Below are 12,547 nucleotides of genomic sequence, written 5' to 3'. Positions count from 1 at the left end.
TCCTATAAAAATGTTTATGTTTACGTCCCAGAGGTTCAGTGACATTAAGTGAAATATGCCCATTTACGTGCCCTGTGTCATGTTCACCTGACTGGCTCAGGACAGCCTGGTCATAATCATTTTTCTCGGAGCTTGATTTGCCTTCTGCATCCAACACTGTCAATCAGAAATTTGAAGTCAAAGAGTTACACTCATGTAAACAGTGTGTAAGTGAAACTGGAATCAAGCACTGACTTTTAAGATAGCTGTTTTCAAGTCCATTGCTGCAGCTACCCCAGAGGAGACTCTCAGCACACTGTGATCATCTTGTCTGGCCTCTGATATGGGATACCCTTAGGGCTGCTCTGAATTAATTCCTGCTGCAGGTCTGGAGCTGGGGCTGAGCTAGGAGAATCTGTTGCAGAGAACTACTTGCTACCACGTATAAAGGCTCTAGTGCTGGAAAATACACTGAACCCTAGCTAAAATATTTTGACAGGTGATTACCTGCACTGTTGAAAACATGCACATTATTTCTGGTTGAATATACCTACTATCAACTTAGAGCTGCTGGAGCTTCAGATCTGTGTACACTGGGCTGCAGAGCCTTCACTAGCAAACCTTACACTCTTCATCTTGGCATTTATAAACTGTAATACTGCTAATCTTGTTTCTATTGAGAAACAACACTCTTTACAAAAAATGTGTATTTAGATTTCATATCTCAGGGTGGGCCTCTTTATAAAAAGACACTCAACTCTTATACAAGCACCTTCCCATCAGCAACCAGGAATACTTCTGTTCTGTGGGATTTTAACCAACCTCACAGGTTTTCTTGATTAAGTTTTGCCTGCTTGCCTGACTTCTACAAAGAAAAATCTCTGCTCAGGAATTATTGCCACCATTGCCAGTTTTTATGTGTCAGTTCCTGTATACATTTTTGTTTGCTGTCTTATCAAGCTACAACAAAAGGCTGGTCCTCACCCCAAATAACTTATGCTTTAGAACCCTACATCAAATATAGCTACATTCATGCATTTCCTCCTTAAACCAGCTATCTCAAGTCACGACTGTCATTCTGGATCCTCTCAACTCCAACAGGAGTATTTCTGGATTTGATCCCTTGTACCACAGATGACTCTCAGCTTTATTTACCTGAGTAACTGCAATGGAAACCTATTGTAAAAATCTTCGGAAAGAGCTGCCTGCACCATTTCCATGGAATGATCACATCCAGAGAAGGAAAATTGAAGTGTTTGAAAATAAGTCTTCCCTTTACCCACGATGTGTTTGCATGGCTCTTTTCCTCTATATTTGCTCTTAGTACAGTAACATTAACAGGCTTTCTAATTTGCAGGAAACTCAGGGACCCTACAAAAAGTCCTTTTCTTAAATGCTCTGCAGTTTGCCTGTACCATCTTCCTGCTTCCTACACCTCTCTCTGCCTGCTCCAGCTCCGCACTAGAGCTAGTCGGCACCTGGATTGTGCTGGCCAGAAACCGAATCCATAAGCTAGAGTCACGGCATTTTAATGACAATGTAATTACAATACAATTTTACTGATATCAATAAGTCCTTCATTGTCCCTACCTTTGAAAACACAAGACTGTCAAAGCCACACGTGGGACGGGGCACCCCTCTGAGAGCCATGCTGACCCAAACCACTGGTGCTGCTCTGTAAGACGTGACTCCTCCTTGGGCAGCCCTGACTAGCAGCCACTGACACCTTGTGAGATGCTGGGCAGCACACAGCACCTGGTGCATCCGTAAGCATTTTGAAGGTTAACAGGATCTTCCCTAGCTTCCCACCCACTCAGTTGTGAGAGGGAAGTAGGGCAATACACAGGGAGGCTCGTGGCTGAGCCTGCGACACCACACAACTACTTGCTTTTGCTGCTGTTTTTTTTCCCAAGCTACCGTGCAAACTGTGGAAAAGCAGCATCCTGACTCCTGTCACAAGAGAAGGAGCATTCCCTGCCTCCCCCCTTCTTCTCCCCATCCCTCTTGTGCATTACCAATGCACTGAGCTGGACTGGAGGGAGCCAAGGAGGAATGGGATTTAACCTCTCTCTCTCTCTTGTTTTATTTTTTAAACAACCTCCTCCTCCACCTCCTCTTTCTTCTACTCCTCCTCTTCTTCATCCTCCCACCCACCCCCACCCTGTCCATCTCCCCTCATCCCACTCACACACCACTCCCCCCCTTTACCGGTATCCAACACTGTCAACCCAAACACATGATAAATTGCCCTGTCAACAGAATTCATTCAGGGACCAATTAATTCCACAGAAATGAACCAGGAGCCATCAGTTGCTGAAAAACTCCAAGTGCAGGGAGCGAGGAAGCTAGCTTTGTGAGTGAGAGAGAGAGAGAGAGAGAGGCTTGGGAAGTTAGTCTGACAGAAATTGGTCATTTAATGCTTAAGTGCACCGTAGACAGCCCTGTCATAGCAGCCGGCATGGCAAAAACTCCCCCAGTGCTTTATTTATTAATTATGTGGAGCAGCACGGGGGTCACTTCACTGTCTCGATACAGACTCATCAACTTTACTTCTTGTCACTGGCGGAGATCCCACAGCATGTGGGCCGGAGGGCCGGGCCGCATCCCACTCCTGTCTCCTGCCCCCCGCCACCAGCGAGGCCAGAAGCAAGTTTGCAGGAGCGACACCCGCGCCCTCGGGGAGAGCGGGCCAGGGCAGGTGGGGAAAGGAGAGCAGGCAGAAGGGGAGGCAAAGCATCATCCTGCCGCCGCCCAGCTCCAGAGCAGGGGTGGTGGGAGCCTGGAGATTTCATTTGCAAAGCTTCCTCATTATCCTCCTTCAAATTCTCCTTAGCCGTGATGCCTGCAAAGATCTGACAGCAGTTAGGCTGCTGATGTATTATGAGCACTGCCCATCCTGCTGATCAATAGCAGCTCATGGCTCCGCACCGTATTCCCTCAGCTGTCCATACCATCCGTTGCTTCTCAACTCGCAGTTGCAAGCCCTCTGAGGGCAGGACCATCTTCCTGCCCTGGGATCGTACAGCACCAGGCAATGCCTGGTCCCCTGAGCTCTCAGAAACACTCCTTGAAGTGCTCTGTAGTAACAGAAATGCCAATTCTATCTCTTTGCAGAATCACAGAAATTAAGGCTGGAATGGACCATAGGAGATCCTCAAGACTGTGCCCCTGCCAAGGCAGGATCAACCACAGTTAAACCATTTCTAAACCTTTTTGTCTGACCTGTTTTTAAAAACAATACTGAAGGTTACACAACCTCCCAAAGCAACCCACCCCAGTATTCCACTGCCCTTCCCCGTGCCCCTGTCCACCCTGCTGTGGCTTTAAGACTTGAAAACATTCACTTTCCCCAGAGGAAAAAAAAAAAATGAAGCCAGGCCCTGAGATATATCTCCACCTTTGAGCAAGAGACAGAAGTATGTCCCTACCATATGGCAGAGATGTACAGATGATGCATGTACTGCTTTTCACATTCTCTTGCTGGTTAGAAAACAGATGTCTTCTGGTCTAATTCAATATAACATGCATTTTCCAGTTGGGTTACCAGAACCAAAACTTCTCCATATAAAAGCTCAAAAAATGCAAAGATATCCTGAGTGTGGCTATATGGCACTGTGCTGCTGATACACGTGGCCCAGAGAGGAAGAAACTCTCTTTCTCCACATGTGATTACCAGTGCCCAGCGAAGAGCCGCAGTGGCTGAACACTTCCAGTCCAGGTATTATCTACTCCAGCATGAGTAAATAACATAGGTGCATGTGCCACAGAGCTCTATGTCAAAGTTTTGGATTCCTGGCCTGGATTTTCCCAGCTTTTGGGAGTGTTCAAACACGGGGCATTAGCATGTTTCTTTTGCAGATGTCTCTCTGTAAGCACGTCTGTCCCTCCACTCAAACACTGCAGTGATTCTAAAAGTAACCATAATAACATGTAAACATCTTAAATGTTCCTACTTGGGGCCAGAAATAATCTAGACCTTCACAGAGAAGGTCTTAGGAGGACGTAAGTACAACAAGGTCAGAAAATTTACTTTTGTCTTGGGATAGATGGCTACTTATCTCTCCAAGCTAGAACACCACACATCAACAGTTCTCAGTCTGAAACTACTGAACCACTTCAGTATCTACTGGGGAGTTATTCGGCAGCTGATAATGATTTGGGAGGGAGAGATCTGGGGGGGCGTTCAGTGGGCACAGACCACCATCATCCACAGCTGCACATCACAGATGAAGCCCTTACCATATAGTAGAAGCATGTCTGACAGGCAGGAAAACACATAACGTGACTCTAGCAGATCTGTGTGGACTAGCATAAGCGCTACTATTGCTGGTACCTTTTCGTACAAGAACTGCCTGATTCTGTCAATCTGTGGGCAGGTCACTTGATCAACAGCAGAGGTTGAAATGTGGAATTTAGCTGATGAACTTTCTAGTAACAGGCTAGTTGCAAGCACTCAGCAACTCAGAAGACAGCCTTAACATTTAAGAAGCAAAAAAATGTTGGGGCATGCTTGAAGATTTCCTTCTTTTCAATCCTGTCCCCTTTTCAGATGTGTGGCTAGAAAATGGCCTTTTTAAAACATAGAAGTTACACTTCAATGCAATCATTTTTCTCCTGGTACTGATATTTAAAAAAACATGCAACCAAAATACTAGCAGGACATCACAGTTGATAACTCTGGACTAAATAATTGCAGCTTTGGATGTGCAGAGGGCCCAACATGCAGAAAGCCGTGTGAAGACCATGCATGGTCTCTCCTTGTAAGAGGGCCGCATCTGCCTGTGCAGACTGCATAGGATCTTGTATAAATCCCAGTACCACAGGACCTCAAAGAACAGCAGAGAGATCTGACCATGCCTCGCTTACCCTTCACAGACCTTTTTTCTCTTTTTAGCTGCTGTGTGGCACCGCGTGCTATGCATGGCTGCTCCCACAGTGTAGGGGTCACTGCTGGGGCCACATCACTCCAACAGAGAAGTTGCAGCATCACGGCACAAAAGAGCACACAATGCCCTTACCCTCCTGGAAACCTCAAGTTTAGTCCTAAAGAATCAAATAGGATAGCATGAACCAAATGTGCTTCCCATCAACACAGCTGGAACCACTCAACACTGTCAAGAGGTGTTTACTGCATTCCCAAGTGTCCTGGGCATGTGGAAGCAGGTGCCAGCTGATGTTTTTCAGGGCACCTGCTTCCACATGCCCAGGACACTTGGGAATGCAGTATCATGGCGCTGGTCTGCAAGGATGGGCCCAGTGAGATGCTAAGTACCTCCTGAAGCCTGTAAGGATTGAAGGCCTGTACAGCCTAGGCCTGTATGTAAGAACCTGATGTAACAGAAAGAACGAACTCCTGCCAAAGGTGGCAGAAGGTGCTGCCATTGTGTGCAGCAGAAAACCTTCGTTTGGTCCTGGAGCTTACAATGAGTGCCTGTTTTCCAGCAGGTAAAGCCAAGCTGCCTTCACCTTCTGCATGTTGAGAGATTTCAAAGAGCACCTGAATAATTCAGGGAGGCTTTGATCTGAGTGCAGACGGACACAGGCACAAACTGTTTCCAGAGCCAGCTGGGAAGCAGCGTGCTGGCACTTCTCACTTCCTGCCACTTCTCCTCGACACCTGATCTCAGGCCTGGGCCCAGCCCTCATTGTATGGGCAGCTCAGTGACGTGTTTGGTGTCAGCGGAGACCCCACAGCCTCTCCCAGCCCATGTAACTCGTTTACCTCCTGAAAAGCATGGTGGGGCGCGACAGCATGTGCTGCTCCACAGCCCTTCTGTCATGGCTGGAAGCGTGCACGCTCTAGGGAGAAAAGCTCTGTAGGTCCACATCACAGCTTGGCTGATCTCCCAAACCAGAGGCAAAGGTCTCTGCAAGGAATTCTTGGGGCCTCCTCCTGCTGTTCTGAGGACAGAGCGAAAGCTGGGGGAGGCCTTCTGTATGCAGCCATGAGAGAAGACAACAACAACCTTTCACTAGGTCTCTGTGGTCCCCCTGTTGCTCCCATCCTTTTTCACATAATTCTACATCTTGAATCAGGTTTTGTTCAGCCTGTCAAGCTCTATCCTGACCTGAAGGGGATTATCTATTATTTACATCAGCACAACCAGGAGCAGAATCTGGCCCTTTAAAGCTACAAGGCACGTACATTTCATAAAGCATTTACAGCTTGGGGCATTACAGCAACTTGACACTACACGTATGCCTCGATTCTGCCTGAGTACACAGAGAACACGTCAGAAATTCATTTATTCATGTTGAGTTTAACAGAATACTTCTTGATTTACCTCATCATGAGCTGGGAGTTCCAGTGAGTGTGAGCACACGCACTCAGTGAAACACCTGTTTTGTAAACTTTCCTATTACCACTCTGTATGGCGTACTTTTCTTTCTCTCTGACTAACCACTAAAATACAACATGAGCCATGAAAGTTTTTCAGATGTCAATATATCTCCCTCAATTGATTTGTATGCCCAGAGCATTACTCGCTAAGGAGCCATCCTGCAGCTCTACCTTCCACGGACCCGCGTGCACGTTCTCACTGACAGGGAGTGGCAGGGATGGCAATGATACCGAAGTGAACGTAACCAAAGGGTCCCCACGCAGCTCTGACACCATCTAAAAAATGGCTCTGTGTCTTACAGCCAAGACACAGCCTAAGTCCCACTCGCAGTGGGAAGCGGCTGCCTCTGTGGCAGCTTCCTAAGGACACATTGGGATGGGCCTCAGCAGCAGTTCTCAGGCTGTGTACAGGCACTGCTCTGTTTGGCCTCTGAGCAACGCCGGCCTGGAGCAGGACGCAGAGCCATGCCCATTTTACAGCTGGGGAGCTGAGGCATAGGAATTAATTACTGCGTGCACCGTCACACAGCAACTCATAGCTCAGCAGAGAATCGAAGTAATGTCACTTGGATGCCACTTAATGTCACTTAGTATTTGATCCGCTAGGCTGTGCTTCCCACAGCTGATCACCCTTTTGTATGTAAATCAGCCCCTACAGCTGGAGGGAAGGCACTGTAAACTCAGATATTGAGGGAGGGAAAGAAACTGCTGAAAACAGTCTAACAAGAGAGTAACATTTCCCCAGCACGGCTTGTGCAGGGAAAAATACGTTGTGATTAGCAGCTGAATAGGCAGAGGTATGGAAATGTCCCTTTGTCACCCTCAAAGCTCGGCTCCCCGAACCTCTGCCATCAGGCAGCCTAGCAGTGACACGTGTATGAGTACAGAGTGGGGCTGGACCCCACACCCTTCAGGACCTGAGCTGTATTTCTGAAGCGTTGTGCACTGCTCATGCAGCAGGGCCCTGGTCCCTGCTTTTTCAGGAATACCAGAAGCGATAACAGAGTGGGAGCAGACAGGTTGGGTACCTCCAGTCAGGCAGTACCCAAGCCTTTTTTCTGCTCAAGTGACCTACTAGAGAATGACAAGTTTCATAGCATGAGTAGGAGGATTAGACTGTGCCCCAAGAGGAGAAAGAAAAGGTTTTAAGTAGGAGTTAAGAGACAGAATTATAGAAGAGAAACCCAGTCCTGGAGCGCAGAGGTGCAGGCAAACAATGCAATTTGAATGCGCTATCCCAATCGAGCCTGTAAGTCTATCCAAAGCAGAATCATCCCACACATAATGTTCGCAAACTCAGGCCATGATTTAACAGCAACGCTGTGTATATTTCCTAAGAAGGAAATCAGCGGGTACTAAAATGGTTAGCTGTTTTTCTTTTGAGAAATCAAGTGTGCTTCAAAGATAACAGCCATGAAGATTAAACTGCAGCGGTACCAGTGGAGAAAAGCAGATGGAGACACCAGTGCTGCCAGACAAATACGTGGAGATGTTCGAAGGCTGGAGGTTTTGTCAGACCCTGCTTGAGAAGGGCTGTAGGTTTCAGCTGTGGAAGGTGAAGAGAGGCAAAGAGGAAAGAAAGGGGAGGAATGTGAGGTAGAAGGATTTCATTAATTAAAAGAGATTAATTAGCACCATAAAAGCAGGCAGCATGGATTACAGCAACTGTCAGCAAAGAGCAGTGACAGCTGCAGCAGAGATGGCCAGCCACCAATGTCCCCAACCACTGGCACCTCCCCACCTCATGCTGCTCAGGCCAGCTCCAAAATCACTGAGGGCTCCCAAAATGAGGGGCAACTTGGAGGACAGACCTCATCCAGACAGGGGAACGAGCTGGTGCCCATTTTTATACTTTCCATGTCACCTTGAACAAATCACTGATCTTGCCATGCTTCAGTTCCTGAAACAGGGAGATGATTTTTCTGAACTGCCAATTTAAATTGTAAGACCTTTGGGGCAGAGAGTAGAGAACACTTTCTATTATAAGGGACCAGTAAGCATTAAAGAAGTGCTGCAGTAAAAAGCTGGTCAGCTTGTAACCAAAGTCCAGAGATGGATCATACAGCTAAAGTTAGAAAAAAAAGTTCATGCACATTTCCCTCTTCCATTAAAAAAAAAAAAAACAAAACAAAACACCTTTGATATCAGTGAAGTATTTCATAATTTCACCATGTCAGAGGCATTTTTATCATTTGTAGCAATTTTTATTGAAAGCATCACTTTGTTTTCTTTTATTTGTAAAAAATCAGAATGCAGAAAGGCTCTCAAATCACACCATCTTGATTTTGCCTATGTGAAATGTTTGCATTGCTCTCAAATGGCTTCACTAGTTAAGACAAAACTCAAACCATTCTTGTTCTGGATCACAACACACTTTTTGATGTATTAAAATTCCTAAGAAACCCTATATTTAAGCCATCATTTATAAGCATCTTCAGCACATTCAACTGCGGCACCACCAGCAACATGTATTATTCATGTGTGCAGCATCTTGCTATTTGCTATTCAGCCTTTATTAATCCTGCAAAAACATGTATTTGGGAACCTACGGTAATGCATGCTATGGGGTGCAGCTATGTATGTGCACAGCACCAAAAAGGCTTGACAGGGAAGCACAAGGCAACTACAACAGAGTTGGTGCCTCCTGGCACAGAAACAAATGCCATTGCTCTCCAAAAACCTGAATGCCCAAGGCAGCCTTGAGAATCTTCAAAGACAACCAAACCCCAGTAAGGAGCTGTTTCTTTTTCCATGCTCTCCTAACTGCCACAGCGAGTCCCACACATCATCTGGACTCCAACACAGAGGGAATGTGAGAACTGCTGTTCTGCTGCTGGCCCCACTGCCACCTGGACCACAACTTGTGAGGGATCCATTCAACCACGGTGAAGGACTAGGAGATGAAGTTGTGATTTACTGTGTGACACGAGGCGAGGCACTTTGCTTCCTCTGTATCTCAGTTTACCCAATGGCCAGGAGGTGACAGAGGGAGGCAAATCCCCTGAGCTGCCTCCTGGGACCATCAGAAGGGACTCCGCTCACCTCCAGCCCAAGACACAAAGCATGCCAAAAAGATGCACCAGAGGCACCTTCTGCTCCAGGCCCCTGAGCCACCCGAGAGGGCTCCCCGCTCCTCTGAGGTGCAGGAGGCAGTGGCCCGAGGGCTCCGTGCCTGCCTGCTGCGCTCACAGCAGCCATCTCAGCACAGAGTCAGACCCTGGGCTGCTCCAGTCTATTTTATCACAATTTACTCGGTAACAGGTTACAAATGTGGCATCTGATGAAAATAATGAGCCTTGATGTCACTTAGTGCACGAGGCTCCCTGCGTGTGTGCAGGGAATAGCAAACAAGAGCCAGCCCGGACTCCTCGCAGGTGCCAGTGCAGCCGGTCCCGCGCAGCATCCTCCCGCTGTGCTCTGCCCTTGCTGTGCCCACACGCCTGCCACGATCAAGCTCTGCCACCAAGGGCAGCCCCAAGGAAACCCACAGCAGGGCCCTGCTCCTCTGTGCCACCCGTGTCCCGTGATAACTTGCTCAGCACCCTGCAGGCCAGGGCTCAAGGACTCCAGTTCTGCCACCAGGTACATCCATCTCCCACCTGCAGGGGCACACATTAGCCGAGGGCAGGATGCAGCCCACTGCAAGGAAATGCTCTCTCTCCTTGTATTAATGTTGTTAGTATGAGGGAAAACCTCTTCAATTAAAAAAAATAAAATTGATAATCAAGAAGAAGGTTACCCAGCTCTCAGGTGCCTAAGTACTCCTGGTCTTCTGAGCTGGTCAAACATAGCTGGGCCAAAGACTTGCCAGGTGGCCCTGACCAGGTTCCTCTGCCCTTCTGAGTCTTGTTTTTTTTTTTTTTTTTTTTTTTTTTTATTTTTATTTTATTTTATTTGCTTTGTTTTGTTTTGTTTGTTTGTTTCTTTTTTTTTGCCATCAAACAAAAATGAAAGCATCCCTGTGCTCCAGGGCTATGAGCCTAAATGTGGTAAAGACAGCCTGGGGGCAATGGACAATGATAAAGGACCTAGCAGCTGGTGAGAAGGGTAAGAGTAGGTATGATACAGAGCATAGCGAAGGCTCAGAGAAGATGGGAGAACCATAGAAAAGAGCATGAAGCAGAGGTTAAAGCAGATATAGGAATGACAAGTGAAAACGAAAAGGGAAGGGCTGTGGAACATAATGAGGGCACACAGCTCTCCACCCTTATTTCAGTTTTTGTTGTTGTTTTGTTTTTTTCCAGCTAGGTTTTACTAGAGACTTCAAAGCTTCTACTTAAAGCTTAAAAAAATCATCCCTTTAGACAGAGAAGTAGAACAAGAAATCATTCTCTAGGACATAGTATTTTTGGATGGTCAGCCTAGGCATCTTGACCAAGCATCTGAACAGATAATGTGTCTTGAAAGTGTCAGATTTCAGTGCTTGAAAATTCTTTGGAGGAGATACCTGCTCAAAGGAGAGGAGTCTTTTAGTCCCTGACACTATTCAGATTTTATTTTAATATATATATGTGCCTCTGCTACGTGCAGACTCCTAGGCTCTTGGGAGCATGATACAGCATGAAAAAAAAATCAGTCTTTTTCTGCACAACAGCACCAATTTATAGTGTTACGTGGCGTGCAGGAGGCTCCTACGAACCAGTGCTGGACTATGGGGCAAGAGGTGAAGGCTCCAGTCCTCATCCTGCTCCTGTCTGTGGGCTCAACATCCAGATCTTGATTCCCCATGTGTGAGAGGATAGACTCTTTCCAGATCCCACAGCATTTGGATTAAAAATCCTCTGGGATATAATCTGCCTTTTCTTCCATTTTTTTCTTAAAAAAAAAAAATAATAATCAGAACCTATCATGACAAGGGCTCTGATCTCATGAGAGCTTTTCATTGCTACTGTAATATAAACACTCACCCCACTCCTCTCATTAAAATCTCAGCTTCTTCCCCAGAGCTTCAACACTGCTCATAGTCAGGTCACTGCACAGAGCCCATGTGTAAAGGGAAATGGCAGCAGGACAAGAGAGGGTGGTTGAGGACATTCTGAGTGCTTATGTTTGCTAAGCTGGTCACAGGGACACCTAGCTTTTTTCTCTAAGTTGACAGCATAAGGCATACGAGAAATGCAAATCACTGGTTTTGGTGTGCAATATCTTACACTGAGTTTAACAGAAATATCTGAACAAGGAGAAAACTTAAGGTATAAAAGGGCTTTTCAGTCTAGCAGAGAGAATAGAACAAGACCCAGTGACCAGAAGTGAAAATGCAGACAAATTCGAATGAAAAATCCAGCCTACAGTTTTAACTTACAACGATTAGCTACTGGAACAAAGTGCCAATGGAAATAACGGGCTCTTACTCTCTTAATGTCTTCTGTGACAACACGGGCCTCACTCAGGAGGGCAGAGTAGATGGTTGCAGGATTCCTTCTGAGTGTAAACCTATTCTTTGCGTTACTTAATTCATCTACTCTTGTCAGGGCCTTAGAAGTTCTTTGCCATCTTTTCTATTCTTGAGCAGTATACCTACAAGTTCCTCTTCTCTTTGCTCATTCCTTTTTCAGGCCATTAGCAAATACATTAACCAATATCAGCATTGCTGCAAATTGTCTGTTTTGCCTGAATACTCCTTTCAGCAATATATGAGTTCTCACAACCCTTTCCAGTCTGCTTGCAGATGGATTCTCATATTTGGCAGAAAAAAAAGGGGGAGGGGAGGGTTCTACAACCACTGCAATGCATGAGAGTCTCTGGGATATGGCAGCCATGACATTTTCTCTAAATCTCTGTCCACAGTCATTTGGGAGTCCCCCATCTATAAGGAAATCTGAGCACTCCTATTTTGCAGATGTGCAAGTATGCCACAAGAGACCAATGCCCAGATGCCAAAAGCCCTCAAATGCCTATTTCTCACTGATCACAGTGCTGAGTTACTCTTACAGATAAGAGCTCAAGTGACTTTACAGGGAGAGGTCCTGCGGCTTATCCGAAGTGCCTTGGAAAATAGGCTCCCAACTCCAAAGAGCCTTCATGATCTCCCATGTGCAATATTATGCAGCCAGGAGACAGACAGAGGGAAGCCAGCAGGCGAGAAGTTACCTTCCCCCTTCTACTCTCAAACCTGCAAAGCCAAGGCCAGCTCAGCTCTGTGCACCCAGAGCACAGCCTTCTCTCTCTCTCCATCCTGCAACCCCTCACCCCTGGGGCCTGCTGACTGCGACAGATAGGAAAGCTCTC

General features: G+C 46.6%; 1 long non-coding RNA gene across 3 annotated transcripts in view; it reads right to left on the bottom strand.

The window, feature by feature from the left end:
• The window catches only part of LOC137859963 (uncharacterized), a 177,421-nt gene that overhangs the window by 87,427 nt on the left and 77,447 nt on the right, over window positions 1–12,547 (bottom strand). The window lies entirely within an intron of this gene.

Source organism: Anas acuta, chromosome 7, assembly GCF_963932015.1.
Source record: "Anas acuta chromosome 7, bAnaAcu1.1, whole genome shotgun sequence".
NCBI classification, from domain to species: domain Eukaryota; kingdom Metazoa; phylum Chordata; class Aves; order Anseriformes; family Anatidae; genus Anas; species Anas acuta.
Note: the sequence above shows the minus strand (reverse complement) of the source record. Positions and strands in the feature narration are given on the sequence as shown.